Source organism: Mastomys coucha, unplaced genomic scaffold, assembly GCF_008632895.1.
Source record: "Mastomys coucha isolate ucsf_1 unplaced genomic scaffold, UCSF_Mcou_1 pScaffold22, whole genome shotgun sequence".
Classification (NCBI taxonomy): Eukaryota; Metazoa; Chordata; class Mammalia; order Rodentia; family Muridae; genus Mastomys; species Mastomys coucha.
The window spans coordinates 60,099,327-60,122,415 of NW_022196905.1; the positions used below are offsets into that span (position 1 = coordinate 60,099,327).

The 23,089-nt window shown below is 43.0% G+C and overlaps 1 protein-coding gene across 11 annotated transcripts in view; it reads left to right on the forward strand.

Annotated features, from left to right (window-relative positions):
* Limch1 (LIM and calponin homology domains 1) overlaps positions 1–23,089 on the forward strand; it is a 308,356-nt gene that overhangs the window by 150,318 nt on the left and 134,949 nt on the right. The window contains exon 1 of one of the 11 annotated variants that reach the window (XM_031342513.1): positions 10,153–10,238. The exons of the other annotated variants lie outside the window; for them this stretch is intronic. The gene's annotated coding sequence lies outside the window, so the exon portion shown is untranslated. Of the gene's footprint in view, positions 1–10,152; positions 10,239–23,089 lie in introns of those variants that run through there. 11 annotated transcript variants of the gene reach the window in all.

Below are 23,089 nucleotides of genomic sequence, written 5' to 3' on the forward strand. Positions count from 1 at the left end.
CTCTTCTGTTGTCTACCCAGGTATTCCCAGTTAAAGATACCGTAGAGGAATGACAAGTTATTTTAATACAATAAAATAACTTGAGCAAGACGAAAGGCAAAGACTCCATTTAGTCACCTTAAATATACCCAGAAATTTTTTTTTTCATAAAGGATCTATTTTACTTTAGCCAAAGATACTATTTCAAATATGGTTAGAGCTGAGATTCCTGGAGCAGATGAACTGCGAGGTTCCAGAAACTCTGCAGACTTTTGGAAGCTTTCAGAAGGCATCTGTGGAGTGGTTGAACTCTTCTTGTTTAAGGGAGGTCGGAGCATGAGGAATGACGAGAGCTCTGAAGAGATTTCCAGGCTGTGAGAAGATCAGACACATTGCTTTAGACAAAAGATAGGTTTGGGGAGCTGTTGAAAACTGTTATTCAAACTTCAGCTTTTTAGGAAGAGGGAAAGAAAGTAAATTTGAACCCCAAGTGTTGGGGTGACCACCAATCAATGAGAAGATTCCCATAGTATCTACCTGGAGGTGAGCTCCCATGTTCAGAGACCATTCTTATGAATGTCTTGTGTTGGAGGTGGATAGCCTATCATTTATCTCACAGTGTCTAGAATGTTCACTCTCCTCCAGTAACTTATCTTATAGGCTAGTTCGAGCACAGTCTTTGCTTCTGACTCTATTTCAATTAAAGCCATTATTTTAGGCTACAAGGGAGGGAAAGCAGACAGTGAGAAAACCAGGAGTATGACTATCAGAGCACTCACACTTATGTATTAAATGTCTATTCTGTGCCAGGGGCAGCAGTGGACTGGCTTCTTAATCTGTACATTCACCCTGAGATGTCCTCATTGTAGGACCCTGTCTGGATTTCAAGAGACCACAATTCACTCAGTCTTATGAGTTCTCGCTCTCCAGTCAGTAAGAGATGGGGTTAAAATTAAAGCTTGACTTACCCAGCTTCAGGCACTTGCTTTTCTACCATGTCACGCTGACTCCTCCAGGTCTCACTGTGGAGACCTGAACACAATACTCTAAACATTTGTTTGGAAGCCTTGACCTCCAAGGGGCCCTCAATGGTTGTGGAAGAGCAACATCACCTTTCTCATCAGTCGTGTTCACTGAACAAATTCAAGGCAGGGAATTACAGATTGTAAATGAAATGTTCTTGTCAGCTCTATTAAGTCAAGCTCCATGTGACCACATCTCAGGAATCATAGTCAGCAAAGTGTTTGCTGACAACCCGTAATAAGAAGAAAGCCTTAAAAATCTTTGCTGGGGCTGGGGAGGTGGCTAGTGGTTAAGAGCTCTTGCTGATTTTTATAGAGAATCTTGTTTAGCTCCCAGCATCCACACAGTGGCTTACAACTGCCTGTAACTCCAGTTCCAGGGTGTCTGGCCTCTCCTCTGGCCTCCATGCACACTAGGCTCGCACATTGTACACATTCATATATGCAGGTAAATACTTATACACATAAAATGATTTTTTAAATATCAGGAAGTTTTGCTAACAACTTGATTTTTTTTAAAAATCATAATATTTTTTTTTTACTCATAGCATGCAACAGAGCTCTCTAAAATTCAATCTTTCTTTTCCTTTCTGTTTACATATACATGCACATTCACACATAGGTATATGCACATGCATGCATTTACACACTTACACACACACACACAGAGAGAGAGAGAGAGAGAGAGAGAGAGACAGAGACAGAGACAGAGACAGAGACAGAGACAGAGACAGAGACAGAGACAGAGAAAGAGAGTCTGTCTCATGCGTGCATGTATTTCTTGCATATCAGTTTCCTCTAAGCCTTTCCCTATCAGCAACCAGAATTCCTATTACACTAGCTCTTGCCTTTTTCCTTTCTTACCTTTTTTTTTGTGCTATGCCTTTTGACACCTTTCCTGGTGCCAGTCGCCCTAGCCAGACACAGCTGTCCTAACCTAGGATTCTGAAATAGATATATCAGAATAAAAGACATAGGGACATGAAGACCTAGCATCCCCGCTCTGGGGAAGGTAGTTGGGGAAGGATAGATGGGGAAAGAGAGTTGGCTTAGAACCCCGTTCTGGAGTCCTGTGCCTGCAGCCCTACTCTTGATGGTCACTGCGTGATGTAGTCGGGCAAATTCCGATGGCCAGGCTCTTTGTGGTGGAGACAAGTGAGAACCGGCTAGCTGACTGTCCTTTGCGAAGGCAGTATGTTTCACTGAGGGAAATGAATAGATCTTGTGGAGTAGCTCAGCTAGAACTGGATTTCATGACACATCTCCTTTTATCCTCATCCCTGGCACGGTATGAGAAGCTTTGCTTGTGTTCCCACATGGTACACAGAAGGAATGCTCAATGTGCTGCTGTCAAGGTTGGTGCCAAGGCTAAGCTGCAGTCGAGATGGTTGTTAGCATTTTACTAGCTTTATACATAAAAGAGTACAGACTGAAGAGGGAAAAATCAACAAAAATGTGAGTTTTGTTTTGTTTTGGTTTTTTGTTCTTTTTCTTTCTTTCTTTTTTCCTTCCATTCAGCCTTGTGTTAACTTGAAGGATAGAACATTAATTGGGGAGTTAGATAGTTTATTTAATGTCTCCCAGGTAATTTCTGGCTGTGTGCTTCTTGTAACATCTCCACAATTAGCTCATAAAAGCGCAGACCATTCTGGGCCTCGTCTTTTCCTATACTATTATAAAGCTCTCGGATTTGTATGGAATGGAATCCAAACATGTGATAACAGAGGCTTTTCAGGCTCCTCCTGACCCATGTTAGAGTCTAAATTTTATCTCTCCCATCCATGTTTCTTCAGGAGCCAGATTACGTTTAAGTTATGACCCAACCCAAAAGATATGGCTACATAATGAATATGGTATGACAAATGATGACAACATTTTTCCACAGTGAGTTAGAAAGGTTCAAGGAGCAGTCTAATAACCAGTGAGGCAGAGTTAGCTATCAGAATCTGCAAGTCACCAGGGATAGCAGAGTTGTACACACACTTGAGGACTGGTTTGGTTCACTTTTTCCTTTTTAATTTTACCGTAGTCTAAAAGTGATGCTTGTTCAGTAGACTCTATGCTTTGATCTTTTCCTGGGGTGGGGAAAAGCAATATGGCATTCTAAATCTTGACAGTGGCAGGAGCCACAGCTTCCAATTAGTCATACAAACATAAGAGCAAACGGCATCCTCCATCCTGTGCTGTGTGCGTGCAACTTTTAGCTCCTGTTTGATAATATGCCTAGATAAGACTGACCCACTAGTCTCCTTGTCAAGTTTTTCTGGCAGAAGACTTGATAAGAAGTTTTGTTTCTTATACTTATCCTGCACATATGATCTCGATTTGGGTTTTCTTGTTTTGGAGAGGACATTAGTTATCCACTGCTGTGTAACAAATTGCTCGCCCAATTTAGTAGCTTAAAACCACATTGCTTATCACGTAATTCCCATGGGTTAGGAATCTGAGCAAGGCTTAGAGCAGCTGCTAGTTCAGAGTCTCTTTCATTGGGGAGGGGATGAAGAGAGGGAAGGAGAGAGAGAAAGAGTGGAAGGGAGAGAGGGAAGGAGAGAGGAGGAAGAAAAGAAGGAGAGAGGGAGGGAGACAGAGAGGGAGAGGGAAGGAAGGTAAGAGAGATGGAGAGGGAGGGGGGAAGGAAAGAGTTAGGTGAGGATGAGAGAGAGCACAAATGCTTAAGGTGGAAGTTACTGTCTTTTATACTTTAATCTCTGAAATGCCATTCCATCACTTCTGCCATACATGTAATTAAAAGCAAGACACTAAGTCAACCCCACACAGGGAAGGAGACTTGAATACCCCACACAGTCAACCCCACACAGTAAGGACTTGAATACCAGGAGTGATCCCTGGGAGCTGCTGGACTCTACCTGTCACAGGGACTGAAATCATTGTGCATACATACTCCACTTGGCTTGGCTCGCCATGTCTTGACTTTACGATGATGTGAAAGTGACGCCCTTTCAGTAGAATCTTTCCTTTGATATTTTCCTGGGCTGAAGAGGTACAGTAATGACTTTCCAAATCCTGACAGCAGCAGGAGCCACAGCTTCCAGTCAGCCACACATAAGTAAACATCATACTCACACACTACTGTGTGTCGCGTCCCTGAGTGTGCTGTTTGGTGAGGTGGATGTGTTAACTGGATTTTCAATGTATGTCATATTCGTCAGGACTTATTCGTAAGCTGAGAAGCATTTCTACTGACCTGTAAATATTCTTATTCTTCTAAAGCCATGTGTTGAGGTTTGATCTGTTGCTATGTATGCTATGAGTGAATTCTCAAGTATGCCAGCTTTTGTTGTGCAAACTTTGCTCCTTAATTTAAAACTATTGGTTGAAAAAAAATGATAACAGCCAGTTACTAGAGAGAATGGAGGTAGGTGGCTTTCCTGTTACCTGGTTTAGGAGTCACAGGTAGAGGGGAGGGAAAGAGTCCATGGGGAAAGAAGAGGAAAAGGAAGAAGGCACTGGGGTAGGTGGATTGTGAGCACCTGGCCATGAAGTCCAGCCAGTTGGAGTAGGATCAGCCCAGGTGTAACATGGCAAGAGATATCTTGGTATTAATTGGCAGAGAAATAGAATATTATAGAGGGTTGATATCTGCCCAGCTCTAATGCTTTAAGGCTTATTATAAATATAAATGTTTTGTGCCTTTTATTTGGGAACTAAATGATCTAAGGTGGGGTAGAAACCCCCAAATAATATTTACCTCAAGAGACTGACCATAGGGTCATAGGACTTTAAAGATTACAGTTTCCTGGGGACAGCCTCCTGTATGAGATTCAACTTAGTTCCTTGATTTGTTTTTTGGCATTCTTTCCTTGGCATGGCAGGGGTGGGGTGGGGTGGGGTTGACATTGCACCAAAAAGAGATGGTTTCTCCTCTCTTGCCTTCCAAGTACAAATCTGCTTTTGATATAAGGCATAACCTGTAAGTTTTAGGGGTCCTCCTCCTAGGAGGCAAAGAAACCAGTCTAACAATGAGTAAGCTAGAGAGGGCTAATGAAGTCTAATATGCAAGGATGACCATGAAAGGTGTGTTGACTTGAGATCAAGCCCTGCTTTGAAAAGGTGAAGTGTGACCAGCGCTCCTATGAACGCAAGACACATTGGAGTTGTAGAAAGGATCTTCATGTTGGGAATGTATAAGGTCAAGCCAGAAGAGCTTAGATGCTGTCTGGGAGTATCCAGTGTTCCCATCAGTCGTATCTGGAGCTAAGGGTCTCTGTGAGAAGTCAGTGTTTTGGAAAGTGAACCAGAAAGAGCACATTGAGGCCAGAAATCCCATCTAGGTGGAGTTGATCTCCTTTCCATGCACTGAGACCTACTGAAACCAGAGGGTTTCTGTGTGTGCTGCAGATAACTGCAGCTATGTATGGCTAGCTAGCCTGCCATCTCTGTGAATAAATACCAGAGATGAAACACCTATAGGGAAAAAGCTTCTATTGTGGTTCAGTTTCATAGACTTCAGTCCAAGGTTGGCTGGCTCTATTACTTGGGGCTTGATAGGGGGCAGAGTTATGGAAGCAGGAGTGTGTGGCAGAGGAGATGCCTATGTTCATGGCAGCCAAAAGGCAAACAGACAGAGAAGAGACTGTAGAAGACATATCCTTTAATGGCACATCTATAGTAATCTGTCTCCACCTACTAGGCCTCACCTCTTAATGACCCATTCAGTGATGACTTCATCAAGTGTAAGGTAGCATACTCACAATCCAATCACCTCTCAGGGTTCACCTCTTCATACTGCTTCACCAGGGGCCAAGCTTTGAACACATAAACTCTGGGGAAACATTTCAGACTGAAGCACTTATGAGTGTATGAAGCCAACTATGGGAAGGAACCAAGCATCCGTTGATTTGGAGACAACAAATCCCAATGAGAGTTGATGCACATCTAAGCCTAGATGAAGGGCCAAGGGGAATGGACTTGGGAAGACAGAACTTGTCTCCAAACACAGTAAGCCATCATTTTATGAGACATACCATTTGTACGAGTCTAGCTAATAAAAACCACCTGCCGATTCAATTATGACACAATGGTAAGGCACCCGCAATGGAAGGATGCAACTTTATTTCAGATGCTAAAAATATGTACATGTTGGACTTGGTAAAAACACCATAAATAATGCTAGGAAGATGACATTCATGTCTTGGACCTGAGCAACTTGGAGGATGCTAATGTTCATAATAGGGATCACAGGAACAGGGGAATGAGAAATGGCTTCCAAGGACAAAGATCGATTCTGTTTTGGACACACTAACTTGGCCGTCTCTAAGAGACGGTTATGTGCAGATGTCTGCAGGGTAAAGGACACATTAGATTGGAACTCAGGGGAAACATGGGAAAATTTGGACTCCATTAATGAACGAAAAATTCTGACATTAAATCTTTATGCTTAAGTATGCAGGAAACCAAATTAATTTCCTTTCCTATAACCACAAACTTTGAATCCCTCCTCCTAATTGTGGTTTTACCTTTGGATGTGTTTGACCAGTCCTGAAGGGACGAAAGGGAAAGGAAAGAGAGACAAAAGGAATTTGAAGCCACAGTAGAAGGCATTAAGGGTTGGGCTTGGCTTTAAATGCATGCCGGGTGGAGACTTTGAAAGTCCTTCACCTGTTTGATTGACTACCTGTTGGGTAATACCCACCTGGCTCATGATCTAAGTGCTGCTATCCCTCGGCTTTTCCAGTTAGTGGAAGGTGAGTGTGTTGGTTTGTTCTACTACTACGACAGGTGCCACACAATGGACAGCTTGAGCAACAGTGATGCATTTTCTCACAATTCTGAAGGAACATGAGCATCCAAGATCCAAGCTGGGATGAGGCTTGGTTTTCTCTGAATGGCCATCTTTTGTACTTTTTTACATGCTTGTCCTTGTCTGCGTTTCCGCTTTCTAGGAGAACGCCACCACAGCGTGGCTTAGTGTTCACGCAGACCATCTCCTATAGCATAATAACCTCTTTAAAGTCAAATACTGCCACATTCTGAGCTACAAGGAGCTGGTTAGGAGGACATTGTGGAGGATACAATTTAACCCATAACAGTGGGGAAGCCAGCCAAGCACCTAAATTCTTTTTTTTATTAGATATTTTCTTTATTTACATTTCAAATGATAATCCCTTTCCTGTTCCCCTCCCCCCCAAAAAAACCCTCTATTCCCTCCCCCTCCCCCTGCTCAACAACCCACCCTCTCCTGCTTCCTGGCCCTGGCATTCCTCTACACTGGAGCATAGAACCTTCATAGGACCAAGGGCCTCTCTTCCCATTGATGATCGACTAGGCCATCCTCTGCTACATATGCAAGCACCTAAATCCTTCCTCATGTGTGTTAAGTGACTTGAGTCACTAACTGACACCTGATAGCCTCTCTGTGCACTATAGATTATTTTCCTAACATGTTCCCATGATTGTTTTGTGTCCCCACAAAGACGGGAGTTATATATAGATGTTCTGTAAGTTTTTTTTTTTTTCAATCTTCCCTTAGGTTTTTTTTTTTCTTCTTCCTGTTTCTGGGGCGGGGGTGGACCCAAACCTTTCTTTGAAGAAAGAGGTCAGTTGTTTTCGCTTATCTTTCCCTGGGCAAGAGTTCGGCAGCCTGTGACATTACATCACTTCCTTGCTCTTCCCCCTTGGGAGTAAAAGCTTCAATTAGGAACTGTGAAGAAAAATATACAAGGACGGGGACACATGTTTTGGTCTTTGTCTTACCTGTTTTTCACGGCTTACATAAAGAAATTTCCATGGAACTAATTCTTACAGTGGACTTTCCACCCGAGTTCATGGGACATGTCCCTACCCACTGGAAGGCATGAGCAGTAGGCCATGCGTGGCTGGGATAATGTTGCTCTTCCAGTGTGTCTTCATCTGAGACTGTTTTCATAGGAAGTTTATCTTGGCCAGCGTTTCAAAAGAATTGCTAGACACCTATCTGATCATGAAGTGGCTTCCTGCTAGTAGCTTGGCTCTACATTGACCTAAAAACGGAAGTGAACATTAATTTCTCTCATTTTCACCCTCTCAACAGTGTAAAATACACAATAACTGACTAAAAACCTTGATATTTAATTTGCTTTCCCAGAGTTCAATTTTACCTACCTTAAAGCAGTCGTTCTCAGATTTCCTAATGCCTTGACTCTCTGATACCCGTCCTCATGTTGTGGTGACCCCTAAACCATAACATTATTTTTGTTATTACTTCATAACTATAATTTTGCTAGTTATGGATTGTAATGTGAACATCTGACATGCAGGGTGTCTGATATTTGGCCCCTGTGAAAGGGTTGTTTGACCCCTAAATAGATTTCAACCCACAGGTTGAGAACCACTGCCTTAAGCCTTCTGTTTGACTTAAATATAAAGTTTTTAAAAAATATGAAGACCAATAGGCACCTTGGCAGAGCCCTGTAGTCCCAGTTACCCAAGGAGAGGAGGCGGGAGGATCACTTGAGGCCAGGAGTTCAAGACCAGCCTGGAGAGCGTAGTCAGACAGCCTTCCCCACACCCATATAAAGTGAAAAAAAAAAAAGAAAACAAAAGCAGTGTGAGGGATACCACGTTGTCAAAATAGGAGCTAACCTTAATAGTCCTCCTCACACGGCTAAGCATGAGGGAAAAAATAGCAAAGTCAAGTAAAAAAAAAAAAAATTCTACAAGATTCCTGACAGTGTTCTTTATGACTGTCGAGGTCATTAAAAAAAAAAAAAGCAAGTTTCAGAAACAAGGTAAGTCCTGACCTGCTGACAATGTAATGCTATGCTAGATGGTAGCGAAGAGCTGAAACCCAGATGTTGGCTTCCAGCACTCTGCCAGCATCTCTTCTCCAGTTGCTACGGTGATCCTAGGCATTGAGATGTGGGGTCTTAGCTGGACTGAACCTCTTTTTCTTTTTGCAAGTTTTCTTTAGATTTTTAAAAAAAACCTCTCTCTAAACTAAACATTTTATTTAAAAAGTAGGTAAATGGCAATAACCCTGATAATGATAAAGGAGGGCATAATGCAAGGAAACGGTGGAGACACAGAAGTTATTAATAAGTGTTAAACGCCAACCTACTATAGGATATATTGGTGTCAATAAATGGCAGAATGCCAGAGAGTCTGCTGGCCTATCAATCTAATAAACTTTTGTAAGTGATAGATTGGTCGTAATGCTGTGTTTTATGGCACCTGAAAATTCCAAACAGTAAATCCACACACAGAATCTCGGTTCACATATTTCAGGACCCTGTTTTTAGAATCTGTACAAAGAAATATTTCATGGCCTTTATGGAGTTTTAATAAAAAACAACAGGTGGAAAATGGATTCTGCAGTAGCGCGAGCGACTATAACCATAAATACTGGTATCTCCGAATTACACCAGCAGAGACTGTAAACACATTAGTCATCCAACAGGGCTGGATTCCATTCTCAGATGTCATCTCAATTTCAGGCACAGAGATTAAATGCCACCATTTAAATTCAAAACACTGAGTGGATATAATGATCTTTTATGTTCATGGGGATTCACGGAGAGCGTGTGATCGTTTCCTCGTCTATAAAATAAAGCTAATAAATCTCATCTCGGCGTTGTGGGACCAAGCGAGCTGACACACATTAAATGTCTAAGATAATGGTAGATGGTATGTAATATATTGTCGGTAAATCCTAGCAGTGCTTATTATTTCTTAAGCTTGTGTTTATTTTCATGGCTGCAGGATTAGGAGCCCCCCACCTGTTTAACAACACTATCATTTTATAAATGGGGAAACTGAGGCTCAGAAGGTGATAACTGGCCCGGGATACTGCAGCTGGTTTGTCTCAGAGTTGGAACTTGAAGCCATATGCCCAGTCACACTTATTTTAGTCCAGTTCCAGAATGGCTGGTAGTATTGCAAGCCTACTGTGTGCTACAGGCTGTCGCCATGTTTTCTTTTTAGGATCGTAGCATTTGGGTCTCTGGAGCTCTGGGGATGTTTCCTCCTCTTCCTTGGAGGGATCAGAATCCCACCTCCCTTCCCAATAGGTGTGGCAATCAGCTCTTTCACACTTCATTCTCCTTCTCCACATCCGCATTCCGGCTGGTGCAGCCTGCCTGCTCTGCTCCAAGCAGGGCTCTGCAGTAGTGAGGATCTTGCTGGGCAACAGAATGTAGGAGCATCTAGGTTGCTGTGAGGGGCTCACAGGAGGGGAGTTGTGCCTTCCCCCTCCCTGTGTGGGTCTGCTGGAGCTCAGGACAGAGTGTGAGGACGTGCTGGGTGAGTACATCCCTTATTGGAAAGTATCAATATGATTGATGTCCAGGGGAGAAGGAAGGAGGTGATGTGGATTTTTACATTTGGCTTAAAAATGTGAGTTCTGTGATATGGCTAATGTCGTTAAAATTGATTTTCCATCACTTAGCCCTTGATATGGATTTTTACTATTTACACCTCTCCCAACCTCCAGTCACTTTAAATAGGCTTTATCTGTTACGCAGAATATTGTCTTTTTCTTTACAGATATGTAGTTAAAACACAGATGTATTAACTTGCCCAACTCAAGAGGATGTTAAGGATTTTGTGAGAGAGGAGCCGCCCTGCTATGTTTTAAAGACTGACCCTGACACTGTACCATTTGGTACCATGAGGGCACCGAATGTGACTAAATATGCAGGAGGATATATATATCCTCTCACCTGAGACCTCTCTCTCGCTCTTCTCTTGTCTCAGCTGTCTCACTATGCATTGTAAAAAATCTCCTTTTCTGCCAACAAAAAGAATCAAGGAAAAAATTGGCCAGGGAGGAAAAGGCAGTGGTTCTGAATTCAAGGGCTGCCTCCCCCACTGGTCCTTGCCCATCACAATCTATATTTATAGCAGGCATAGAAAGGACTGGAGGGTAACCCTGAGAGGTTTTCTAATAAAACCCTGTCAAAGCTGTCTGAACGCTGAACACTTCATGGCACTGGTTATCGAGGGAAGGAAATTTCTCTTCATCAAATTTATGGGGCTGAATCCAAAACCAAACTGAAACAGCTTCACGAATCCCCGTGGCAAAATGATTCATCTTCGTGGAGTTGGAAAATCTATTTTTATCACCTTTATTCTGCCAACTCCTCATTTTTATTCTCTCCCTGAACTACTGTTATTTCCTTTGTGGTGCCAAGTTAAACCAAATATCTCCAGAGTCTATAACCATCCTCATTGGATCCTTCCAGCCTGGCTGATTCAGCAGACGAGGAAGAAGGGGCTGTTAGCTCTGCACCGCATGGGTGGGGCTACCTGAAGTTGCTGCCTGGAATCTAGGGAGTCAGCCTATGGGTGTGAGCTGCTCTCAGCAACCGGCTTTCTCTGAAGGTGTGTTGAGTGTTAGGCATGGCCATAACTCCTCCAGCTTTCCCAGGTAAAGAAGAGACAAGAGCATACATACCACTCTTTCAGCGCTCCCTTCTAGACGGGGAAGGAAGGCATGCAAAGTCACCTTTCCCTGATATTAGGACAGAAACAGACCCCCTGACTTCACACTTTATATGCTATACACGTCCCTGTGTTCCTTCATGTCCCCCAGTCATCCATCTCTCTAGCCTCTTGCATGTCCCAAATGGTTCTTTGAGAGTCCTAGGAAATGCTAAAGGGAAGTGGGATTGTTTCCTCTAAAGACATTGAAAAAGAACCTGCTTTCCAGGTTGCCTTGGGTAGCATATTCATCAGCTTCTTCTTTTGATGATAAGACACGTAGAAACTAGAGAAACAGCTGGAACAGAGCCATGTAGGTCCAATGCCAGCCTGAGCATTTTCAGCACCTGGTACATAAATATTCAGTAGATAATCTGCTGAACAATAGTAATGCAATTCTTAATAACCCCCAGACTTTCTTAAAAATCTATGTTTCCGAAGGTGAGTATGTTTTGTTGGTAGCTGACATTCTTCTACTAAGTTAGTAAGCCTAATCTGAAATCCTGAATTTTCAGGATACATATCTTATCTGCATATCCTGGCAGATTCCTTAATCATTTGAGGCCCATATTTACTTGCCTGTAAAATGGGGCTTAATAACTGACGTCTTGACTTTCATAAAGAAGAGATGCAAGAGCAGGAGAAGAATGAAGAGTAAACAGAGGAGAAGGAAGAATAAGAGAGAGAGTAGGAAGAGGAGGTAAAAGAAGAGGAAGAGGAAAATTGTTATTGAGACGATTTTGGAATCCTTTGAGCGTTTAGCTCTGAATGTAAAGTCCAAATGTTCTGTTAATAAAACTTTCTCCAGGAGAAAGGACAATTTAAGAATGAGCAAGTAAAGGAGATTGGTTTGATGTGTGTGTGTGTGTGTGTGTGTGTGTGTGTGTGTGTGCATGCGCACATGCACACATGTATGTGGGATGCGTATGTATTCCTCCTAATCTCCCCTACATACTGACTGCACTGCTACTGCACCAAATGTATGAAACCAAATGCTGGGTGGTCAGTGTCAGAACCAGCCACCTCAAGTTTTATGCCGATGTATGCTGCTGTCTAAACCCTGCAGGGCGTAGCAGACTATAGGGTGCCAACAACTAATGAGACTAAGGAACTATCTCGAACTATCTCCATGGCCCTTTTCCCATGTCTTTAGAAAGAGATGTCCAGTAGGACCTAGAAGGACTGTGTTTCTGTGCATTCCTAGGCAGCTGGAAGGGAAAGCAGGGTAGGTTGTGTGTGTATGGAGTGGCATACCGAACTGTTCTGGAAAACAGTGTAAAGGAGAGATAAGGATAACCCCTATGTAATTGGTTCCAAGGATCCCAAGACTCCTGAGGCCCAGCTTTGAGCAGGTGGGTTGATGAAGGCCAGCTTCCATGGCTTCTGCTACGACCTTGGCAACTGAGCTCACATATCCTGAGTATGTGAGTTGTACTAATTTCTCTCTGGCTTCTCCAATCTGTAGGGCTCCACTTTAATATAGTGTGTCCCTTTTGACATTGAATGCCTTCCCCAATGACCTGCACTTGCCCCTGACCCCATTCCCTCTTCTCTGTGAAGGTTTTATTCCTAGACACGGTAGAGCTCCAACCGAGCAAGGCATCGCTGTGAGTTTCAGAGCGCAGTGAATAATTTCCGTGCTTCTCTCTTTCTGGTGGCTGGATGGGTTCCTGGGCTCTGTTTTCTGTAAGCAGTCATTTCTTCCACAGCAGCCATCTGCAAGGAACTGGAGGTTACGAAATGACTGGGGCATGTTTTACATGGCTGCACTCGGCCTCTTCTCTTTGCTTCTCATGTAAGCTTTGGCAGGGGTTTCTACAGTCGTTTCTGAAGGAGGTACTGGAAGACACTGTTGGTAAACAGCCCCCTGACTGTGATGTTGGCTGTGTCCCCACAGAGACCATAAAGAGTACAACTTGAAAAGTTGCTGTGGTTTCCCTGCCTCTCCTAGGGACAAACCCAAGACTGACCTGAGACCCTGACCTCAGCCATACTTGTGGGATGAGCAGTGGTCTGGAACTGCTCTGCCTTCACTGGCTGCTTCCTGACTCCTCTGGGCCCAAACACAGCCCTGGTTGAATCAATTTACCGGTATATGTCTTGGGACTTTCACTCCACCCTGATTCTGCTAGAACAGTTTCTGACAGAATTGTAATCCATCTTCCTTGTTCAGCTTGAGTTTTATACTCCCAGAAAAATGGAAGTTTCCAAGATATGGATTTTTACCCACACTGCTGCTTCTAGATTTTTCACTTAGAAGTATAGGAAAATTTAGGCTATTCTTGGATGTGTGATTGATTACATGTATGTAGATGGCACCAATGGTAGGAGGTTTCTGTGCTCAAAATATTCCATCAAGGCAAAGTCCTAAACAACTTAACAGATTTATATCTATTCACCTACTCACCTACCTACCTACTTAGCTAGTAAAGACTTTTAGGAAGAAAAAAATGCCTAGGGAAAAAAATCTGAATAGACTGGTAAGAAAGAAAGTTGAGGAATAGTAAGGAGGGAGAGAGGAAGAAAGGAAAGGAGGGAAGAAGGGAGGAAGGAAAGGAGGGAAGAAGGAAGGAAGGAAAGGAGGGAAGAAGGAAGGAAAGGAGGGAAGAAGGAAGGAAGGAAATGAGGTAGAGAGGAAGAAGGAAGGAAGGAAATGAGGTAGAGAGGAAGAAGGAAGGAAGGAAAGGAGGGAAGAAGGAAGGAAGGAAAGGAGGTAGAGAGGAAGAAGGAAGGAAGGAAAGGAGGTGGGGAGAAGAAGGAAGGAAGGGCTTACTGCCCCTTTCCCTCATTTCTCCTTAAATACCCCTGCTGGTTTCTGACTTTAACTCAGTTCTAGTCTTTTAAAGTAAATTCCTCTCTTCTCTTAAAATAAACACACAGAGGGACACTCTCCCCACCGTGTAGCAGATTGTGTTGGGATCTTGATATCTTGGCTGTCAGTCTGTGATGATGATGAAAATGAATAATAATGATGATGATGATGATGATGATGATGATGACGATACAAAGATATCTCTATCTGCCCCTTTCTAGAAAGTGTGTGCTGTGCATTTATTTTGTGATTAATTTTTATCATTTTGACATTTCACAAGCCCTGGTTAGGTTTTCTCCCCCTCCTTTCTTTTGCATGCATGGGTGACAGATTTGCAGGGCACATTGACTCACCATCATGGAAAACATCTTTCTGTAGATAGTCATATTTATATTTCTGCCTGGAATTCAATCTCTTCTTTTATGGGGACACTTTTGTGCTTCCAGTAACACAGTGAACTAGTGTGCCCAACTACCCACCCATGTCCCCCAGGCCTGGCCAGCCACAGACCTAGGATTATCCTGGTGGTTTTATGTGCTATAGTTTGGGTTGTAATTGGCCAACTGAATGATCGACTACTCAAAAATAAATCTATGGCCTGTTGGAGAACAGAAGCAGCTGGTGACAGAGCTTGAGAGCATAACAACTCCTTGATAGACTGTGAACATTCTTGAGCCCTTTGAATGAAAGCAATCTTTCCATGTGTGTATATGTACCCAGGAAACGTATGAAAAAAAAAAAAACAGTAGCATGATATTTTAAGCTGTGTGTGGGGGTGCGTCTCTCTGTCTGTCTGTCTGTCTGTCTGTCTGTGTGTCTTGTGTGTCTTGTGTGTCTGTGTGTCTGGGTTTCTGTGTGTTTTCTTAACCCTGCAGTTTTTCTTGGCAGGACTTGAAACAGACTTAGCTGTCATCTACTTTGTTCCCGCTGAGGAGAGGAATTGGGCCCAGGAGATTGCTATGGCAAAGAGAAGAAGCCATTAAAGAAGGAAGCCAGGAGGAACCTCTGCTGTCCTGCAGCTCCCTAGCTTTCTGTTACCAAGGTCACCCTGCTCTCCAAAGCTCTGTTGCCATCATACACATCTCTCCTTTACTGGAGCTGTGATGTGTGAGCCCACCCTAGACACCAAACCTTTCCATTTGTCCTCCTTCATCTCCAAGTGCTAGGTCAGCCCCCGCTGTCATCAACAAGGTTAAGCTTCCCAAACAAAAGGCCTCATTTATCTGTGCCAAAACAGCTGACAGAAGACATTTTGCTGTCCTAAGCTTAGCCTTCAGGGACTCCTCAACTTGCCTAAGTTACCTCCTGGGTCTTTGATTTAAACTCTGGTTGCCAGGTAATGAGGATGCAGTCATTTGCATTATTCTCCTCCCTCTCCCACTTGTCCTGTTTCCTTTCTGAAAACAACCCTCTGGCCTGACACACCTAGAGGGACTTTGGTCCCATAGGACTGCTCCAGAGCTACCTCTTTTGTGATGACTTCAGAGCTTTCTTCCACTACAAAAGAGTGAAACAGATTAATCATGCTCAAGTTCAGTGTTGGGGAAAAACTTGTGCTAAGAAAAACTTGGAGATATTTTTAGCGAAATGGGATATTTTGATGAGTGTCTCCCACCTGAAACATCCCCCCAAATCTTCTATTTCTAGTTTTGTTTTTGTTTTGTTTTGTTTTGTTTTTAGCAGCTTCACAAGGGATATTGTATTTGAGTTGGGAAAGAAAAATATTTTTATTTCCTGTCCCTGACATTGAGTGGCGTTGATAAAAACATCAAGGCCCTTTGGGTTCTGGTTTTCCTGGGGGCTGGGGGTCTGGGAGGGCATGGGTTATATAAGAAAGAAGTTACGTGGTACTGTGTTTTCGTTTTCTTTTTCCTGTTTGTCAGCATGAGAAGAGAGTGGCTGAGGGGAGTTATCATCAGGGATGGGAAACAAAGAACTCTGAGAGGCTCACAGCCAGAGTGATGACGGGCAGCTACTCTAGATCACCTGTACTCTAGCCTTTGCCTTGGCCAGCAGCTACTGGCTCGTGTACAGTCTTAAGAAAACTGCTCCATCTTGACTTGTAGGTGTCGAATTCTCCACCATTCTTTTTAGTGACCATTTAGTCACTAAGCCATCATGCTTGGGGTCAGCAAAGAACTCACTAGAGTAAGGCTCAGGTTTGACTTTCCAAAGTTAGGTGAACAGAGAGCTCATACTTTTAGACAACTATAGGAAAAAATAATATGTTCAGAAAATCTTACTCATTGCACTGTATACTTCTTTGATGTTTTAAATGTGTGGGGGCCAAAGTTCAGATTTTTAAGTTGGCTCAGTTTGGAAACTCGAAACATTATTAACAAAATCATTGTTCCTGCCTGGCTCCCTTCTTTATCCATCAGAATAGTCCAGACTCTGCCACAGACTTCCAGCAGTCGTTCACTAACTATTCACAAATAAAAGACTGCCTTCCATGTAGAGAGAGACCCTCACACATCTATTGTGTGTGCACACACATGTGAGTTCATGCACTTGTATGCATGTGTTCATACAGATGTGCTTGGGTGTGTGTGTAGAAGGCACAGGTTGACAATGAGTGCATTTCTCTCTCTTTTAGATATTTTCTTTATTTACATTGTGAATGATATCCCTTTCCCAGTTTCCCCTCCGAAAAAAAACCCTGTTCCCTCCCCTCTTCCTCTGCTCACCAACCCATCCTCTCCTTCTTCCTGGCCCTGGCATTCTCCTACACTGGGGCAATAAACCTTCACAGGACCAAGGGCCTCTCCTCCCATTGATGGCCATCCTTGGCTACATATGCAGCTGGAGCCGTGAGTCCCACCATGTGCACTCTTTGGTTGGAGTTTTAGTCCCTGGGAGCTCTAGTTAGTTCATATTGGGGTACTAGTACTCCATATTACTAGTTTGTTCATATTGGGTACTAGTTAGTTCATATTGTTGTTCATCCTAAGGGGCTGCAAACCCTCAGCTCTTGGGTCCTTTCTCTAGCTCCTTCATTGGGGACCCTGTGTTCAGTCCAATGGATGGCTGTGAACCTCTACTTCTTTATTAGTCAGGCACTGGCAGAGTCGAGTATATTTCTCAATCATTCTCTACCTTAATTTTTTTTTTTTGAGATAGGATCACACATAAACCTAGAGCTTAATAAACCATCTAGGCTTGCTAGCTTGAAAGCCTTAGAGAACCTCCTGTCTCTGCTTTTCCAGTGCTGGGATTATAGGCAGCTTCAGTACACACACACACACACACACACACACACACACACACACACACACACATTGATATATATTCTGGAGGATGGAACACTGGTCCTTGTGCTCATACACTTTAAGGTAAATGAACTGAGCTGTCTCCCAGCCCCATTTTCTGACATGGACAATCCCTATGAGCCTGCTTATATTGTATTATACCTGTCTGTCTATGGAAGGGAATTGATGCATTTCTCTTTGCTTATCTCTACTTTCTTCTTCTCTTTAACTGATTCATTCCCTGCCCCTAAGTCTTTCAGGCACACAAACCTCCCCTGGTTTACTGTCCCACTTAGCATGTTGTTCCAGGCAATGCGCATATTGTTCCTGCTGCGATAAATTCTAGCCCTATGTTGAGTGAGCCATATACAACACAGCAAATGTGACCCTCCAGAGTCAGCCCTGGGCTTCCTCTAGTTTAACTTCATGTTTGGTTCTCCAGTGGTTGCCAAGGCAACTCCTTCCCTATTCCTACCCAGTAGCTTGGGTCTTCACTACTAAAGAGCCAAAGGCTTGCAAATGGGGACTTTCTTTACCCCCCCCCCCCACTGTTTCATGTTTTCCTCCCAAATTTGTTTAACTGACAAACAACTATAGCTATTTGTGGGGTGCAGTAAGGTGTTATGATCTGGGGTGACTTGGCAGGTCCTGTCTATCACCTCACACATGTCCCATTTTGAGGTGGGAACATTTGAAACTGATTCTGTGAACTTGAAGCAACATCACAATTCCTTACAGCCATCACCATGCCATGCAAGAGCTCACCTGCTCCCTCCTTCTAAATGAGACTTTGAGTCCCCTAACCAGCGCTGTCCCAGTCACATCCTGTCCTCCTCACCAGTCTGTGGTCACTACCAGGCTGCTCTGTACTCTGTGAGTTTGACTTTTTTAGATTCTACGTACAACAAGATCATGTGACACTTGCCTTCCTCTGCTTCTGAGTGTCTATGGTGTAGATTATGGAGCTTCATCATTCTGCTGAGCCTACTTTCTGCTAGCCGATCTTGGGGGCCAACTTGTTTAACTTTTATCTAGTAAGTAAGGAGTAACTTTAACACAAACTCCAGGAGGCTGTGGCCAGGCTTAACGGAGGCTATGCGAGCAGAGTAATTCAGTTTCTGCGCGAGCAGAGTAATTCAGTTTCTGCCCGGGGCATGGCTTGTGTTCGCAAGCACTTGGTGATAGTCACCACTTCACCGCTGTGATGCAGGGGGCTGGGGGGGGGGGCATTAATGTCACTCACATCCTTCCCTGGACTTCCTCATCTGTGGGATGGCACAATGATAATATCTAACCAATTGATTTGTAAGGAACAAAGGCACATGGGTCGACTCAGCCTGCTGTCTAGCCCTAATGAACTCTCAATGACTGGTGACTTGGAAGACCATTTCCCCCATGTATGGCTTCTCTCTGTTGGAGGTTCATGCTACAAACCATCAACTCTCACGAGGCTTGGGACGTGACCTGTCCCACCTCTGATGAGCTACTTGCTCTCTTGGTTTCAATTCTGCATTTGAAGTGTGTTCTGAGTGAAACACTTGGAATAATCTTTCCCTTTAAAATATTTTAGCAATGATCACAATACTCATTTTTTTTTTAAATCATGTTCATGAGAATTCTGTTTGAGAACTTCCTTGTCCCTACCCAAAAAAACCTCTAAGGACCCTAGTAAATGTTCTCCATGTTAAAAAGAAAATTTTCATTTGATTAATGACATCATGCCCTGGTCCTATCCCAAAGTATAATTGATCAAGCTTCAACCCTCCCAAAGTCATTCTGATTTTCTATATTTATATTTTTAATTTATAGTCCTTTGGCCAGTTTCATAAAAAATTAAATACTGATGCCTTGCAGGCACACACTCTATGGATCAAGAGCAATGCTGTGCTGTGCCTCTCATCACGGGGCAGCAGTCTCTCTACCTGGCCCAGTGCTTACCTCCACCCAGTTTTCTTCCCTATTGGAACATAGTGGAACTGGTTTCTATAATAAAGGCAGAAGGGCCAGAAATGCAGGGTGGTTTCCAGCCAAGAACATAGGCTAGCGGCCTGAAGTCCTGTGTTGCAGGCCAGGCTTTGTCTCCAGAGTAGAAGAACATGAACTTTACTATTTGTGAAAGGAAGGAATATGGAATGCTTTCAAAGAGCACTGGGCCCCCTGGGGTTCTCACTATTAGTGATGGCAAACATCAGCTGAAGGCTCCCTATGTGTCAGACATTGTTAATGACAGATAACATTCCTCTGATGTTTAAAAATCTGTTTCCTGGGTTGAGGGGACAGTAAAGTAGGTAAGCATCTGCTGTGCATGCAGGAGGACCTGAGTTCGAATCCCCAACACACATATTAAAAAAAACTAGACATGGCCATGTGCTTTGATAGGCAGATCCTTGGAACTCACTGGCTGGCATTTATAGCCAAATGGGAAGTTTCTGATTCAGTGAGAGACCCTTGTCTCAAGGCAATAAGTCAAATGACAATAGAGGAAGACACACATGTGTATACCATATACACATCTACATAACACAGATACACACTCAGATACACACACACACACACACACACACACACACGCACACACACCTCTAAAAAGGTATTTAAAAGATCTGTTTCCTCTTTACAAGAAGGGAAGAGTTAAAATGCTATCTGCAATCTTGTTGGTTTATATTATATTATATTATATATTATATTATATTATATTTATTATATGCTCTAATAATACCAACTGGCTAAATGGATAAGAAAAATCACCTGATATTGTTAGCTTATTCCACTCTTCTGGACATTTAAACAACCAAGTCTCCCAGCTTCAGAATGCAGACTAAATGGCTTGGGCTTATCTTGCCTCACCATATCTGGTGTACAGAGTTGGACTCACAAGCACTTGGCCTGAAATTCTAAGTACTTTGTCAGGAAGTGGGCAGAAATTCTTCCCTTGCTTCTTGTTTGTATAAATAATGAGTGCTATGGCAACAAGATGCTAACAGGCAGATGACAAGCAGAAACATACGGAGGGCTGTGGAAGACTCAAGAAAGGACGTTTGAAAGAAAGCCTTCATTTGGCTCATCTTGGTATGACCATGTTGCTAACATGGTTTTCATGTGTGTTTTATGAACTAAAGGACTAGTTTACTAAGATTAGTGAGTTAATTAATTGATATCTCCCTTTTATTCTACCAATAGCTTATAAAATATATTAATATAGTTGACAAATAAAAGCTTTGACCATGGAAAATATCAATATAATCAAAAGATAAATATATAGTTTCTGTAATTGGGATAGGAACTTGTGCCATAGCAATATGGAAAGTATGATTAATTATGTAAGTTTCAATGCCCATGACAGTCACACCAATTTTGCATGAAAAAAGAAGCTATATATATGATGTATATATATATATACACATATATATATATATTATATATATTATATATATAATAGCAATATTATAGATACATATAGAAGATGAACTCTGATTCCAATGTGTCGCCTATGTCTCTGCCTCTGTGATAGAGACCAGTGTCATTCAAGATGGGAAGCTTTGGAAGTCATTGTCAGGACAGCTGGTCAATTCCATAGGAGAACAGATGGCTCCTGAGCACTGGCGTGCCTTTCGCTCCTCCAGCTCTATCTATAGACTCCATGAGTTTCACTGACTTCTTATAATCATGGACATTTATTACAGCCTTGGCATATACTGCTAAACTAATTAGAGACCATTCAAAATGGTACTTAGCACTCAACATTTCCGTAGAAGATGGCTAAAAGGAAAATCAGCCTTGTGAGATACACTTTTCTTTATATAGCCTTATGAAATGAAAGTTAAGTTTATCAACTCAATATGGACAAATACTGAGAATCTTCCGGGATCTGGGCTATTTTTCTGTCACTTGGTTGTAGAAAACCAAAGATATGAGATCAAACAGGAGCGTTTACATAGAGCAGAGTGGGGCTTATGACCTACTCCCCTTTTCACGGCCTGGATTAGGGCTGGTTCTTATGTCTTTAAAGGGCTAAAGAAATGTCAAGACAAGAGTACTGTGAGGCATGTGGAAATGAAGTGAAATTCTAATTTTTAATCTGTAAAGGCTGGACTTGGCCATGCTCCTGCATTTGTGCAACATCTCGGTTACATTCCTTCCATAATGGTGGAGCTGAGCAGTTACAACACAAACCACGAGGCCCTCAAGGCTGCAACAATGTGTTATTTAATCTCTTAAGAAACTTTGCCAAGTCCCATAGTGGTGGGAAGTGTGCTTGCCGTGTGTTGGTGAGCAAGGTGAAGCCTCTGGGACACCCTTCAGTCCGTGTGGTTCATCCCTACATACTGATCTCTAAACCTTGGCACCTGCTAACCCTGCATCAGGATCTACAGGACAGGAACACCTAGGAACCGTAGGCCCAGCACCCAGGAGTTTCTAATCGATGCCATTTTGCCCATGGAGCAGAGGGCTCTTGTTCTAGAATCTGATTTTTCTCTTGAGGCTGCCCCTCACGCACCTATCTAATATTAGAAGCATAAGGCATTTGCAAGTTTTGTATCACAAAATGCTCAAATATCACCCCTTCTTGTCCATCCTAGACAATGATCCCATTCTTTGTTACTGCCATCTTTTCTCAGGTCAGAGAAAGCCAGATAAAATGGCTTTTAAGTGTTTGTTTAGCATGTTCGCTCTCTGTAAGGCTCTGTATCTGATGTCACTATTTAATTATAATCATTGGAAAGCTTGATGTAAGCAGAGGTGGGACCAGCTTGAAGAATTAAGAGATGAGACTTCAGGGCTCACGGAAGTGACTTATAAAATTATCCACTTTAGGAAATTGCATTAGCACTCGGGAGTTATTATTATTATTATTAATAGAAGTGTTCTAGTTTTCCAAGTCTGAAAGGAGACTTAGGTGAGTATTATGGTGGCTGCAAAGTAGTCATTGGTGCCACTTGTCATCTGGGTTCATGCATCTTAGGGATGTCCTCCCCTTTATGGAAGTGTGACCCCTGATACCTGGGCACTCCTCAGTCAAGGGGAGCTGACTTCCCCTGTTATTCCAGACCATGTGAACATCTAAGGTGCCCACTGCCATGAATTCAGGGTGCTAGCCATGAAAGTCGAGATGGACCACCTTTGGAGAACGGATTACCTTTTGAGGGAGGCGGACATTTCAACTTAGGATAGCCGGTATTCAGAAGGATGTAGCCCCTAGGTGTTGTGGGAATGCAACGAAGGACATTCATGGACCCCACTTGGGAATCTGGAGAAAGCTATTTTGGGTAGATAAAAGGAGAGTTTTGAAATTTTGTTGCAATGCTTTAAATCTTCCAGGCATGCGTGGTCCAGGCAGATGGAAGAGCATGAAGGGATGTGCAGAAAGACAGAGCAACTGTACAAGAGATTGAAGCCCACAAAGCAGAGAAGTTTCTAGTGGGGAAACAGGAGGTCAGGCAGAAAAGGACCAACAACTAAGAAACCCTGGGTACCAGGTCTCAGGGTTTGGGATCCCTTCTGATGAGAATCTAAAGAAATTGTGCTAACTATGCATGATGGGGTTACAAACAGAGTAATAGGCTGGCCTAGTATCCCAGGGTGGACCGGAAGTCCTGGTACGCTGATGGTGA